Raw genomic sequence first — 15,393 nt, forward strand, 5'->3', positions numbered from 1 at the left:
TAAAAATGATTTAAAGCTTTTAGAAAATATGCAGAAAACTACTTCTTTTGCCTGGCTTTAGCAACTACAGCCGGCTTGTGACCGAGGGGCATAAAGACTGTTTTTTGGAATAGAAACATTTTTTCCGGGTAATTTATTATTCTCTGAGCTTGTCATGAAGCACAGAGCAACTGTCAGTAATGTGCCCTGTGAACACAAAAATATCTCTGATAACATCTTCTATCGCAAGATTTTGCCTTTCAAATGTTCCTCATTGCAGTGAGCACTGTGTTTACCAAGAAAAAAAAGATATAAAGAGAGCAGGTCGTGTTTGGTACGGTAATATATCTAGAACGATTATTTCACAGTTATGCAAAAATCCTTGCTGTTTTCAGCGTGTATCTTGAGAAAAATTCTTTCTTGCCAAGACATTATATGAAAAGCTCAGGCTGTCCTATAAAACCATGCTGTATACTTAATTTAATTACAGAGAGCTGATACAAAATGCACAGGCTGCAAACAAGAGATGAAATCTCATGACTTCATGTGAACCCTCTCTGGTGATAGAGGACAACTCCTGACTTCAGTTTTTACTGCAGTAATGCATAAGTCCTGAAACACACTTTCAATTAATAGTATCTGCTCGAGTTTCATACTCCAGGAGCAAATAAGCCTCGTATCACAACAGTGGACTTCCCTGTCTTTATGAGCCTCACCTCCTTAGGCAGGGCATGCATCAGTTGAAGGCTTCGCTTGGGAGCATAGCCTTTTTCTTCGTCATTTTTCCCAACCGACTCTGGTGCCAAGCTCTCCCCGGCTTGCCATGTACAGCGGAAACAATTTTCTGATTTCCCCAGACCAGTAGCTTGGGTCTCTGCAGTAATGTTACCTTTGTTTTTTAGGGGTGTGTTTTTTTGCTATATTTTTGCTATATTTTGGGGTTGAGGTTTTGCTGTGTTGCTACATTTATATTTGCCACCTGTACTACCTTGCAGGGGTGTTTCTGCAGTAAGGGGAGAGGCTGCCAGCACTGACTGTGGCAGCTACAGTGCATTTGCTAAAAGCCTTGCAACATGCGTTATGAAGAGAGAAGTCTTCAGCTTTCCTTGTCTTGTGGGTCTCCCAGCTAAATCTAGGTGTCTCTGACCAGGGATGGTTGTCCCCTGGAAGAGAGTTTACTGGGGACACATCAGAAGATGGCAAATTCATCTGTCTCCCAGAAATAACAAAGATGGTATGACTGTGAGGGATTTGCAGCAGGATTTTTCTAGAGGCAATGGGAAAAGCCAAAACTCACCAGGATGCTTCTTCTAAAATATGCCTGTCTTTCTGTAATCCAGAGAAATAGGAGCAGCTAACATTTTTTAGGGTGCCCCCCCCCTCTTTTTTTCCCCCCCTAGGATGTGCTCCTGTGGCAGCACGCACGGCCCTGGATATGTCTGATATATCTTGGGGAAAAGCCAGGTTTGACAGGGATTGCTTCCCCTGGCTAGTCAAAGTAGGAAATTAAGGCTTCACTGTGACCATATGTAAAAGTGTGCTTTGTCGAGGTGTCACCATCATCTGATGCACTTGGCTGTGATTTTGCTGCTGTTTCGACGTTTTTCCCCTGTTGCTCACAGATGGGGCCTCTGTGAAAGGCTGTTAGACACCTTGTGTTTTCCGCTGTAGCAGACACCACATTATTAGTTCAGAAGTGTTACCTTTGTTCCGTCAATAATTATTATGCCAAGCACATTAATCTTGATGCAAACCAAATTCAAATAGAGTCATCTCTGTGGGGACAGTTTCTGGGGGAGGGGTGTGCGTACGTAATGTGCAAAGTTTCCAGTGTCTAGGGCGTGTTTCGTTACCTGAAATCAGTTAGTCGCAGTTCCTTGATCTCCAGTACAGGATCCAACCATTGTGTAACTCTGGAAAAACCTTCTGTGGTTACACAATATTATTTGGTGTCACCTCCATCTGGGACACAACTGTGCAATCAAAGCTGCGCTGTGAGCACAAGCGTGTTCGTACGGCACGCGCTGCTCGCCCTGCCTGGCTGTGTGCGGGTACGCACACCAAACGCTGCTTGCTTCTTTGAGCAAACAGGGAACCATCCTCTTTTTCCTACAAAGCATGAGGAAAATGAGGTCAGAAGCTGAAGCAGGTCCGTGACCACCTCGATTTTGTATTTGAACTGGATGGATGGATGGATGCCATTTTACACACAGGAAAGATGACCAGCCCTTCCCTAAAGTACCAAAACCCCACACGTCCCGTGCCCAAAATGAATCCTGCAAAAGAAAATACAAATCGCCTGTCAGGTCTGCCTCTTCCGGGCTGGCTCTGCTTTCCACTCCCAACGTTTTCCACCTGGGATTGATAAACCCTGGGTCATTCTCATTTACGTCACATCAAAGAGGAAGAGAAACCCGCTCCTGCCGCCCACACACATGCACCGGCCAACCTTTGTGCCCGGGGTCAGCAGAGGTACAGCCACGCAAGACATTTTGCTCCACCTGGAAAAGTGACCTCCATGTGCTCTTGTACAGTGGTGCCCCACTGTCCCCAGCACTGCCCCAGGCTGTGGGACCGAGGGAGTGGCAGCTTTGCTGTGGCCTTCAGCGGCAGTGGGAACACACGGTCTGATATCGCGGGTTGGGTTTTTCATTCTAGTCAAGCTTAGCAAAATGCTTTCTTTTATTTTTTTTTCCTTTAAAAAAAAAAAGAAAGAAAGGAAGACACACCTAATTTATGTGCCTCCTCCCACGTGTGCTGTGGACTTGTGGACGTGCAGGCGAGGCTGTGGAGCCGCACATGGAGCAGGGCTGTGTGTGCTGGGATGGGCACTGCTGCCAGCAGCTCCCAGCAGGCTCAGGACTTGGATACTGGTCACACTACGTGACGAAGCGATTCAGCCTCGCTGCAGCCCTTGGTTGCACCTCACTGTAGCCCACCCAGGGTCATTAACGCCGACATCACCCTTTACAGCCACAGATCTCAAACTGTGGTCAGTAATCCGGACACAGCCGAAGTGGGGACACCAGCACGTGGCGACTTGACTGCTTATAATGTCCCTCAGAGTAGAACCATAGAGATCAAAGCACATCATTTTACAAATGCATAGGGACCAGTCCTCATCCCAGAGCTCTTGCAACACCTCAGAGATGAACAGGCAACAATAAAAGAGAGAAAACAGAGAAAACAGATCTTCTAATGGTATTTAAGTCCTCAGCTCTGCTGAAATCAGAAGGCGGGAGTTAGCCTGGAAGGTCTGGCTTGAATGAAGCAGAAGATGGTCACACCACAGGTTGTATGGTGGTAGAGAAGACGATAATCCTAAAGTCTCCTGAGTCCCAGTCTTATGCTCTTTCTTCCTAAGGTAATGCCAGCATGCTTAATCTCTGAGAAGCTTATGCTAAGATTTCCCTGTTTGTTTAAAGTTTTAAAATGAAACCTAATCCTCCACAGGGAATCCTACACTGCTATTTTTATTTATTTATTTTTTATCCCAGATGCAAAACAACCTTAAACCTGCTCTGCAGATCTGCTGACACAGAAGAGATGAAATATGATTTTGTTGGTTTTTTTAAAAACTCCTTATTGATTTTTTTCCCGGGTTCGTGAAGGGTTCACAAATGATGGTCCTTCAGGGATGGCTGTCTGTTTTAACTGCTGCCTTCTGCATTAAAGCATTAGAGGACGGGCTGCAAAAAGAACAGTATGGATAGTTGTGCCAGAGGGCTCGCTCATGCCTTGGAGCCCCACTAGCTTCATTTGAAATACGGTTTTCACCTGATGTAGTTAAGGCAGCACAGAGGGGGCTGTGAGGAAGTCGTAGCCATTTTAACCAAGCATGGTGCAGCTGAGTTCCAAAAGCAGTGAAGTCAGAGCAATTGCCCTTCTGCAGGTGGCAGAGGGGAAGGACCTACTTCCTTTTGGACCTACTGTCCCATCTCAGTTTGTAATTGCCCAGCTGATCTTGACACCAAGAGGTTGGACTCTGCCCACAGCATTTCAGGTACAGAGCCACAGTGCAAGCCACAGGCACCCTCTGGGCACCACATCCTGGGGACCAGAACCAGATTTTGGTGGTGGTGGGACAGGGCTCCCACCAACACCAGCTGGTACTCAGGAACATCCACACAGCTGTCGGTGCCATCCTCTGGAAAAGAGGACTGCTACAGAAAGGAAAACCAGATGAGGTCAAGCATGGACCTCGATCATCCACAGGACTGGAGCATCAGTCTCTTGATAACCTTGTAAGACATCTGCTGGAGATGCTGTCTGGTTTTCCAGCTACCGCCTGGCTCTTGGTAGTGACTTCTTCAGAAATGTTGTTCTTTGAAATGGTTAGAGCACATAAACTGAAACAAGCAAAGGGAAAGAGATGAACATACTAAAAGAAAAATTGCTGCACAAAGAGTTTCTTTGACAATTTCAACCGAAATTAATGTCATCTGGTAACATTACAAGAAAGTGAAAATGGGGCCTTATTATGGGAGGTGATAGACAATGGTGATTACACTTGTAGTTGCCTGCACTAGAGGTATACATATAAATGAAAAAATAAAATCAGGTGTACCTGTAGACAAAATAGAATCACACGGTAACTACAGTTAGAAGGAACCATCTGGCCCAATCCCTACCCAAAGCACAGCCAGCTCTAAAGTCAGAGCAAGCCTTTGGGAGAGTCTTGCACATCTCTGTGGGAGAGAGTTTGGCTACCGTCCCTGTGAAAATGGTTTCCTAATGTTTAACTGGGATTTCTTTGTATATAACTTCTGTTTGGTGCCCCTCATCCTTTCACTTTCAGCCAAGGTGACCCTGGCTCTGTATTTCCTTTATGGCAGCTGCAGACAGCAGTAAGGTCTCCTTTCAGCCTTTTCTTCAGGCTGGACAAACCCAGCTCTCTCAGCCTCTCCTGCTATGCCACGTTCTTCTGCTGGACTTGCTCCAGCGTGTCAATGCTCCTCTTGTACCAAGGACCCTACAACTGGACATGGTACACTTAGATGTGGCCTCACAAATACTACACGTTTTCTTCCAGAGAGGCCAATAATTTGTATGGTTTGTATACTATATTGTGGCTTCACTGCATTTAAGAGCTTTTCTTTTCCTGTTTAAATACACTACTGACTGACGCTGGACATATGATACTCAGAAGGATCCTTCAGCTGACCCCACATGGCTCGTCTCACCTTCTTACTTTCTAATCGTCAGACCAAGGAGGCTCCACAACAACCTTTTACTGAGAGAAGCAGGACAAAATCAGCCTAATTACCTCTATAATGGAACTAGGGCAGCCTGGAACAGAAGTCTGCAGTGAGCTGCAGGTGATGGTAGAGGCTGCAGTCTTGGACTGGGGTTTCAGAATGTCTCTTAAGCCCCTACATTCCTGTTCACCATTTTAAAATGTAAACCCCATGCTCGCCCTTACCTCAATGCCTGTAAGCAAGGCGCAGCCTGTGGCAGCAATCTCAGGTCATTCTTTCGTGCCACTCCTTTTTTTCCTCCAAATATGCAGTAATGGGCAAGCCAAGCAACTTCTTGCACCCTGCTTTCCTCACCCCTCCAGGCATGGGTGCTGCTTCCACACGTATCCTCCCTCTTCCACATGCTTCCTTTTTCCCAGTGGTCCAAGTTATACCTTTTTTTTTTTATTTTATTTTATTTTTTTCCTGTAACAAGCTGCACCTTGGCTCTGTGAGAATAACGCGGGCTTCAGCCCAGCACGGAGCACGGTCCAGTCTTCCCTACGCATTTCCTTCAGGGTGGCCTCTGTGCATTGGGAAAACATTGCAATAAAAGCTAACCAGCACTGAAAGCTGTGCTGGCTTTTATTCTGATAGATAATCAGGTCACATAAATGCTATTAGATATGATCGCTTGTGTGATCTCTGCAGGCAAGTACTTCAGCAGGAAGGAGAAAACCCTTGGTGCTACGCTTTGTGGTAGGACCAGAGCTTTGCACAGTCCATGGCCAAATCTTAACTCATTTGAGAGGGTCGCATTTGCCTTTGGGCAGGCAGGCAAGGGGTGGGCAGCTTTGCGAAGCCTGTCTTGCTCCTCTCTACCCTTCCCCCATGGCTCCCTCCATCCTTTCCACCCTCCCTGCGGGTCTGAGGCGAGCCGAGGCATGCAGCCAGCCTCTGGAGCAGGAGCTGGTGCACACCAGCGCACTTCAGCCTTGAGATGTTTCCCTTTGAACAGCTTGACAGCAAAAGCATTCATCCTGGAGAAGACTGACTTGCATCTGCGGCTCGTCCTCCCGTGCCACCGGGATTTGTACACCAGTGGCTAAAACCTGGCTTTGGCTTTAGGTCCAGTGCTTGAGCAGGGTGGAACCACCAAGGTGGCCTTCCTCCCCGGCTTCCACCCCCTGCCCTCAAGGTCTTCCAGGACAGCCCCGGATACACGGGATGTCTTATAGCTGAATTGCCCCTTGGCCAGGCTGCTTAGTATTCATCCTTTGGGGCCAGTTGCTGGCTATCATACAGAGCAAGTGCAATTCATGAGGAAGAAAAGGCATCTTTTTTAAAAAATTAAGTGGGTTGGGTTTTTTTCCCCTCCAAGGAAGCCTGCGAGGCAGAGTGACAAGAAGCATGAAGAGAACATTTATGCAGATGAGCAGCATGGCCTATTTAAGAGAAGAGTGAAAGAGCAATTATTCCACAGCTCCATTCTGATGTTAACCAAAAATAAAAAACTTCAGCACAAGGACCACACGCAGCCAAGGAAGCAGCCCTGGCAGGGGCAGGGTTGTGCTGGCGGAGGGACCCGGAATGGGAAGCAAACGAAAGCTGAGGCTCCTGCTCACCAACGCACCAACCCAGGACTTGCGGGAGCAATTGTCATGAGTAAAAGCGTTAAAACCCCTCTGGGAGACAGACTGGGGGCAGTACGGAAAATAAGCCAGTTACTCTCATACTCATTTCCCCGTTCAGAAGGGCTGCACGCGGGGAGGGATAACTCTGCCGTCTGTTTCTGGCCAGCCAAGCTCACACAGCCTGCGCTGCACCCTGGGCTACGCGCACCGCGGAGCTGCCTGTGCATCCTGTAGGCACAACCCTTCCGCTCTTAGGAAGAGATTTTGGAAGCCCTTGCTGAAGCCAGCCACCAACTTACACTAAGAGAGAGCAGCCAGTTTTGTCTACAAAGCAGCTATTCTCTCATTTTTTTGTTTTGTCACTTAAAGGAGCTTTTCTTATTTTAGGTTTCAGAGAGGGGAAGAGTGGACTAGGTTTGGGAGAGAAGGTACCGAATTCATTACCCACGGTGCAGCTGAAGTGCGTGCACCGACCCTTTCGCGGCAGCTGTGTCGACACATACAGCAACAATGGAGAAAGTTAGTGTGATGGGTCTAAGGCAGGGAATTAATTAATTTTGGTGTCACCTGTCTCAGATTTCTGAGCAGAAACCTCACCGAGATGAGCAAGAGCAGTTCACACAGTGTCAAACTACCTGCAGGCTTCAGCACAGGTAGCCTTCCATCCTCGCTCCCTCCCTCTGCTCTCCAGCTGCTTTCTGCCATGGTGACTTACAACAGGATGGATTGCCTGCTCCTGTGCTTCTCAAAGGTGGTTCTTAAAGACTGACCAGCGCTCATGGACTCCTAAGCCCTCAGAAGCAGATTCCCAGGCTACTGTACTTAAATATCTCCCTGAATAGCTTAAAGTTTTCTGTCCTGAAGTCCAGGGTAGCAGCTCTGCTGTCCTTTTTCCTTATTACACTGAAAAATTTGAACTCAACCACTTCATGATCACCGTGGCCAAGACAGCCACCTACCGTCACCCCCCCATGAATTCTTCTCTGTTCACAAACAGCAAGTCCAGGAGGGCATCTATCCTAGTTGGCTCACTGAGTACCTGTGACAAGAAGTTCTCTCCTACAAACTTCCAAAATTTCCAAGACCTGTTTGTCAAAGCAGTACGATATTCCCAGCTGATGTCTAGGGAGTTGAAATCTACCATAAGGACAAGGGCTACTGATCAAGAAATTTCTCATAATTGCCTGTAGAATAATTCATCAGTCCTTTTTTTTTTTTTTTTTTTTTTTCCCTCTGAAAGAGAGGATTCATGCTCTTTCTTGAACTTGCATTTGGCATCTAACTTGGGTGCTCTCATCCCACCCTTCCCTTCCCTAACTTTCCCACCACCACCCCAGCTACACTGAGGATGCAGGGATGTACCTACATGGGTCAAGGAGGCGCACAGAGGACCGGGGTCCACCAGCAGCACCTGCCACAGCATTGCCCTGATGGAGCCCAGCAGCACCCGCCTGGGCAGTGGTCCCAGGGTCGGCGTGGGCAGGTGCCCAAGAGGCAGCATGGGGGGGCCACCATGCATTTTGGGGCAGAGGGGTCAGCTTTGTGGGGTGTCTGTGCACCCCATCCCAGAGTCAGGCAACAGGGCTGGTTTAGGAGCATGGATGTGGCCCTGGGCTCCTGACACCAGTTGCCTGCATTTCTCCTGGAGCAAATGCCTGCTGCGGACAACATGATTTATGCCTTCAGCTTCGTACCGCTGTTTACAATCAGTGCAACAGGGGACAAAACCATCTCTGTGTCTCATGGAGGGATGGAAGTAATTATAGAGACTTCTCAAGTGCTCAGATAACTTGATTTTTAGGACCCTTCTATATACTGTAGCTACATCCTTGAGGCCCTGTCTGTAAGCTTAGAAAGACAAGGAAAAAAACCCCACACCGCAGCTGGATACTTGCAGAGCAGGATACCTTTCCTTCTGAGCAGGACAAAGAGTAAGGCATGTGGCTGTGAGCACACTCTCACAAGGGACATGTTCAGAGAGAAGGAAAAAGCAAGAGAAAGAGAAGGGGAAAGCGCACAACACCAGCAGGAGAAAGGAGTCCCATCAGAAGCACTAGTGCCAAGCTCAGCTATCAGACTCCAGCAGATGTGCCTCCATTCAGACACAGTTCCACTTGTAGCCAGTACAACAGAGGGGGGGAACTGATAAAAACTGATAATCAATTGGTAATTGTTAATTATGCCCATTACTCCCACTGTAAATGACATGCAGCAAGGGCCTCCTTCGGCTGCCAGCACCTGGGTGTCTCACTGCCACCCCAGTCACCCCCAGCTACTTGTGGCAGCAACACAGAGAGAAAATAAGGCTCAAGCCGTACAGGAGACATGCACATGCCTGGAGAGGCAGCTGGAGGCCTGCTGGCGTGTGCCAAGGTTTCTCAAAGGATGCTAGACATCTATGCGTGGGCTACTGAATCCGACCCCCTGTCTATACAATAACAGATACAGCATTAAGTAGGACAGGAGAAGACAGTGGCTCATTAAGGATTTGTCATGATGAATCTAGGAAGGGGATGTTCCGCAGATCTCGGTTTGCATGCTTATGGAGGGCACTTGGATGTATCAGTGGTGGGATATGAGAGGTCACCACCTGAAACATAGTCCTGGGGGACATCTGGGACTTGTGGAACTCGCAGGACTGGCTGGGTCAGGGCAGGAGACAGACACGATCCCACCTCACAGGTGTTCCCTGGAAGCTGCTGATCCCAGGCAGTGGGAACTGCAGAGGTCCATGAGCAAAAGCTGTTCAGCACCTTGAGGGCAGGGCAGGGAAGGAGTGAACAGCATTTCTTAGCTCGTGATTTGTCTGTGTATGTTCACGTGGAAGCTTTTTATTGCTGTCCTGTTTCCAGCTGGCACTTCAGTGTGAGGACGTTAAATTTTAGAGGAAAGGAGAAGCACGTCAAAAAGCACGTTGTTGGGTTTGGTTTTAATAGAAGAGAGAAGCCTATCAAGGGAGGAAAGCATCAACCCCCAACACTGATGGTGGCTTCAGAGGTCCTTTGCCCCAAGTAAATGCCCGAATACCTCGGGGAGGAGAATCAGCCCGTTACGGGCAGAGGAAGCAGGACAAGGGCACTGCAGAGCACCGAGATCTGCCTGTTGTGCTGGGTGAGACCTCCACCACCGCTCGCGTCTGAGCCTCGCGTTTCCCTTGGGCTGTAACACAGCCAGGTTCAGCGCTGGTTTGGTCTCTTGGGCAGTAGAAGAATCCTGAATACATGTGCACTTCCACCTCGTGCCATGCTAGGGCAGAGGCCAGCCATCCTCCTGCCGCCCACTTAGCTCCAGTGATCACTGAAGTGACCACTTCACCTGCACCCCAGTTTCCATTTAAATCCCACATGGAACAGAAACCACACCTGCATTCCTGTCCAACATCCCATGCCCTGGACAATGGGCCAGCCTTGTCTCCCCACTGTAACTGATGCTCACCATGCTTGAGAAGACAAGGCCAATCTGCTTGATGCCCAGAAGAAAATTAATCCAGAGAGCGAGCTTGTCCCCAGTTACGTTTTCTGAACTTTAAAGCTCTTTGAGCCAAAACATGATATCATCCTAACATAACACAATGCTAAAATAAACAGTGCAGAATAAGAATACTTAAATTAATTAGAAGATAGCTGAGAAATAACTTACAGCCAGTGGAATTAAAAAAAAAACCAAACAAACCAAAACAGGACAGAGCAAGGTCTTTGTGGACGCACTGAGGCAGACAAACAGCATAGTACAGCATTTGCAAAGGGATGAAACTGATGGAAAACACAGGAAAATGGCACAACTGGAGAAGAGAAATTACTGCCCAACACGCCCAGCGGCAGAGCTGGAGGTGGGGACTTTGTGGCTGGGCTCATTGCCTCACTGGAAGTGAACAGGTACAAGGAAGATCGTGGGAGATGGTCGCACAGTAGGGTTTGAGGCCAAAAATTAGATGAGAGAAGACCCAACAGGCAGCACAAACAGAAAGAGGGACGAAGGGACAAATGACCTTGTCTTTCATTTGGAGAATTGTGCCCAGCTGAGCCCATGTTGCTGCTCCAGGTGCTCTCCACACACCCCACCTGGGAGAGCCCACCAGGACCTGCTCTGCTCCTCGCAGATACAACACACGGCAGGCAAAGCTCTAGACTGGGAACAAGCAGTCTGTAGACTTGAAACATCCCTGGCAGTAAACCAGCCCTCACTCAAAACATGCTTGCCTTCACGTTAGTGCTGCTCTTTGTCTCAAGGAGGGAAGAATAACATTTTAGGCCCCGAGTGCCGACAAGTGCTGGCGGATGAGTTTTTAGCTGGGACTGTGGTATCTGTAAATTAGAGAAATGTATTTTGCTTTCTTTGATAAGGCAATGGCAGTCCGGTGCAAAATCTGCCCTCTTTCACCTGTGCCTGCTGCCTCAGGCACACTATGTTAGACCTTATTTTAATAGGTCTCAAATGAGCAGTGAAATCCATAACCACACAGTTTAATGGCTTCTGTACTGCTGAAAAAATACTCGCATAGAAGTGTAGCTGCTAAACCCTGTTTGCTTCACTGGACAGACACAGCCGGCTCAATCAGCACCACGTTGCTTTGGCTTTTCATTTGTTGCAAGATAGAAATTAGTTCAAGAGTACCCGGGACTGAATTTGAACCTGAACCAGCCTTAAATAAACAACACCTAGTGATTCTGATAGCTACATTTTAGTCTGGTTCTTTCCATCTCTTCTTCCCTCTCCCCAGCTGTGTTTTGCTCTTCGGTTTTGCTGCAATTATGAAGCACACGAAATGGTATCTCCTGCAAACGGGATGACCTCCAGCTCTCTTCATTTGCCACCCACTGTCCTTTGCCCCACAGCTGGCACAGAACCAGTAAGAAGGAAAACGTTTCCCACCTGGAAGGGGTTCTCAGACAGTACGACGTGGAAGGGACCTCAGGTGAGATGAAGAGATGAGCTTTGCAGGACACCAGACAATGCTTGCCAGGGAGCTGCAGGAGAGCAAGGCTGCCCCGCAAGGGACAGTGACCCCAGCCACCCTGCAGCCCCCCAGCAGGGCCAGAGGCTGGGCACGGGTCTAGCCAGAGCCCCAGATCAGGTGCAGCGATGGCGCAGGTCTGGGGCCCAGGCAGGAGCAGTAGGAGAGGGGGATACCTCCAACATGGGTCTGAGACCCACCTGGGAAGACCCCTCCATCACTTAGCCAGGGTGAGGCACACAGACAGCATCGCTCCAGCAAGCACCAAAGGCCCCAGCTGAGCTGAACTGGGGCTGCTGGGCCATGAGCAGGACGGGTAGAGGCCCCACGGGGGGCTGGGCAGGCTCGTTAGGGCCTATTAGTGCTCCCAAGGCCCCGACGATGCCAGCTGTTCATTTCTGCCTTAGCTTTGGCTTGTTTTCCCCTCGTCCTTTATTGAAAAAACACCCCGCTGGTGCTCTGCGCAGCGGGTTGGCAAGGCACGGCTCCCCGCTCGAGGATGGTGCAGCCAGCTGCGGCGGCTCCCCCACCATCGCTCCCTCTCCTGCCTTTAAACTCTCACGTTTCCTCGTATCAAAGGCACAGCCAGCTGTAAAAATAATACCCTGGCACGGATGAAACAATTACGGCGCGATATGCAAACACCTAAGCAGAGCGAAGCAACGCTGTGGGCAGCTCAAGAGAAAGAGTGTTTGAAGTGAAATTAATTCGATTCAATTTTATTAAAGGACCAAGGGCGCTTCCCAGCTTTCAAGTGGCAACAGGAGGAGCCTGGCATGTCCCTCCATCAGAGGCAGAGACGGGAAAAGCTTGCCGACCAAAGGGAAGCGAGCATATGGAATACGTTACCCACGTCTGTCATGGAAGTTAGGAGCTTTAAAGAGTTCAGACGGAAATTAGATACATTTCCAAACAAAGAAAGGCTGAAAAATAGGGGGTGAGTGACAATGCGTGGTGGGGAGGGGAGAAGCTCCCGTAGCCTTCCCTCCGCCTCAGAGAGCCCGAAGGCTTGAAGGCTTTTGAATATGGAAGTGGTCTAAAACTGGTTAAAGACGTGCACTGAGGAGCTGAAAGATGAAACTTTAAGGCAATAATCATGAAGGCTTGTGGGGTGTGTGCGCGCAAAGTAAGGGCCCACATAAGTGATTAGACTTTCTGGGTGCCCACGCTGGCTCTACACATCGGTATATATGGTATATATATTGGTACATACAGCATTGGTACTGTCGGGCTGCTTGACCTTCCTGTGCTCGTTTGCAGAAAGGTACTGGCTGGGAAGGTTTTTCTTTTAAGAACCAAACAAAACGCAGAAAAGATTGAAGTTGGGAGATTAAGCTTCTGCAGGGCAGACCACCACCGAGCAGTCCTGGTCCCCCCTGCGGCTCCTGATCCCAGCACCCCCTCCTCTGCCATTGTGTGCAGCACGTTACACACCCCTCCACGCGCAAATCAAAAACTGCTTGACGAGTATCTGGCTGCAGGGCACACCAGCCTCTGGTCTGGTCAGGAGGTGGCATTGCCCTGCCCAGAGGGGTCTGGGGTGCTCTGGGAAGAGCAGGCAGGCCAGGGCAGGTCACCACCTAAATGTGGGTTGAGATGTAACCCATACGCCATAGGATGGTCACTGCTGAAGTGAACTGATCTTCCAGCTGCTGAACGCCTCCTGCTTCCGTGTCTTTGTCAGAAATGATGCAAATGTTCTGTCAGTGCAAATGGAAACCCAGTTCACCCAGATGCCTGGAAAACACTTCAGAAACTGAACGTCAGCATCCTTTTTAAAATCCTGTGCCAGGTTTTGGGCAACCATCCCCTTGTCCTTAGCCAGAGGGCAGAGGGCTGATCAGGAGATCACTGCCCTGCTGCTGTGAACCTGCCAGGTCTGTGCTAGGCAGTGATGCAGGGCACTGTCCCTCTGGTTGTCCCATACAGGCACCGGCGTTAGGAACCTGCTGGCGATAGATGGCAATAAAAGCATTACAGTATTGTCTTCCACGGACAAGAACAAAATTCAGGAACGCGCTGCCACAAGTCTCTAGCCGCTTGGCTAGACTGCTCTGACTCGGACAATCACGTCCCAGGGTGGCTGCTCTCTCCAGTGATACTGGAGGTGAGACAGCCTTTGGGCAGCCGGCTGTAGTTGTAGAGTAGCCAAGCATATTGGTTTTCCTGTCTAACTCTGAATTAACATCCCATTCTTTGCCTCTTCCACCCGAGAACATGCTAGAAATGAGATACCCTTCCTTAGAAAGGAAGAAAAATGTGATGGTTTCCAAGTGCCATGTGAAGTCCCAGCTCCCAGCAGACCCCAACCACCTTTGCAACGGCAAGTATTGGTACACACTCACACTGAAGTAGCCACCCCCTTGCACAGGTTATTCTATTTTGGATCAGCAAGGCTCCAATATTATTGTTTGGGAGTTTGCATTCCATAGATTAGAGCATTTCAAGTGGCCCTCCATCATGTGCATGGTTCTAGCATGCTTGTAAAAGAGACTTTAAAAGGGTAATCAGGGCAAAAGCAAGACGAATTAAAAAAAAAAAAAAAGTCAAACACATAAAAGTGGAAAACAAATCAAAGGGAGACAACACTTTGAAGGGCACGTTAGCTAGCTGACAACTCTGTGTAGCTGTAAGATATATGAACACTGTAAGATTTTAAATGTATTATTATAATCTGTTCCAAGCCCACACAACTTAGCCATATGTAGGTTGCTGGAAGTGCCCGTCTCCTCTGTTACATCTCTGGTATGGTCAGCTGTGCTGTGGTGAAGTGCAGAATTCAGCTGGTTTTGTACCAAATAGATGCAGCGGCTTTTTGAAGTTCTTTGCAATGAAATGGATCTGAGCTGTGGTAAGAAATCGAGCAATGCGTAAAAATTGCCTCACCTCTAGCACACCCCAACGCCTGTTGGTATTGTTCTGGTGTTGCTGTTGCTTTCCTCTCCCCTCCTCACACATTATTGATCTTTAAATTGCAATGGTTTTTTGTATGTTGACAGAGGCCAGGATGTACACGCTCAGTTTGAAATACCCAGATGTCTTTGTCAATGTGCACCTCAGAGTCAGTCTGGTCTTGAAGGAGCAATTAATGTTCCGTGATGTTTTTTCATCCAGAGTCTTGCCACTGCTAAGCTGTCTGCTTTTTTGCTGGGACATGTGCATATCCTGTAAAAAAAAAAAAAACTTTAAAAAAAGGAAAAGAGCATTTTAATAGCAACACAATTACTTTTATGTTTTATATTGAGTACTCTACCTAGGTATGCCATCAGTTTCAAAACTTAGTTTCAGCCAAACCAAGAAAAAGATCTGAAGCTGTTGAAATTGCTGTGGTTTAAACTTTCAAACTACAAATTATGTAAAATAAGACCATTTTAATGTACTATTTTATTATGTAAATTATATTTTATTATGTATAATACTTTTTTTCCCTAAGAAGTCCCTAACCAGTACTTTAACACCAAACTTAAATGGCAAATAAGTTTTTTTAAGCCATGATCCCCGTTTTTCCTTAGTCACACCAATAAGCATCAGTAGGAGTTAATTGTTAACTTTTTATCAGTCACCAACATCCTGTGTCTCAGGAAAACCCCCATACTTTAGAAGTCAATAAAAATGGCAATTTTAGATCAAAGAGGAGGGTTCTAAACCG

Source organism: Falco naumanni, chromosome 3 (assembly GCF_017639655.2).
Source record: "Falco naumanni isolate bFalNau1 chromosome 3, bFalNau1.pat, whole genome shotgun sequence".
In the NCBI taxonomy this organism is placed as follows: Eukaryota; Metazoa; Chordata; class Aves; order Falconiformes; family Falconidae; genus Falco; species Falco naumanni.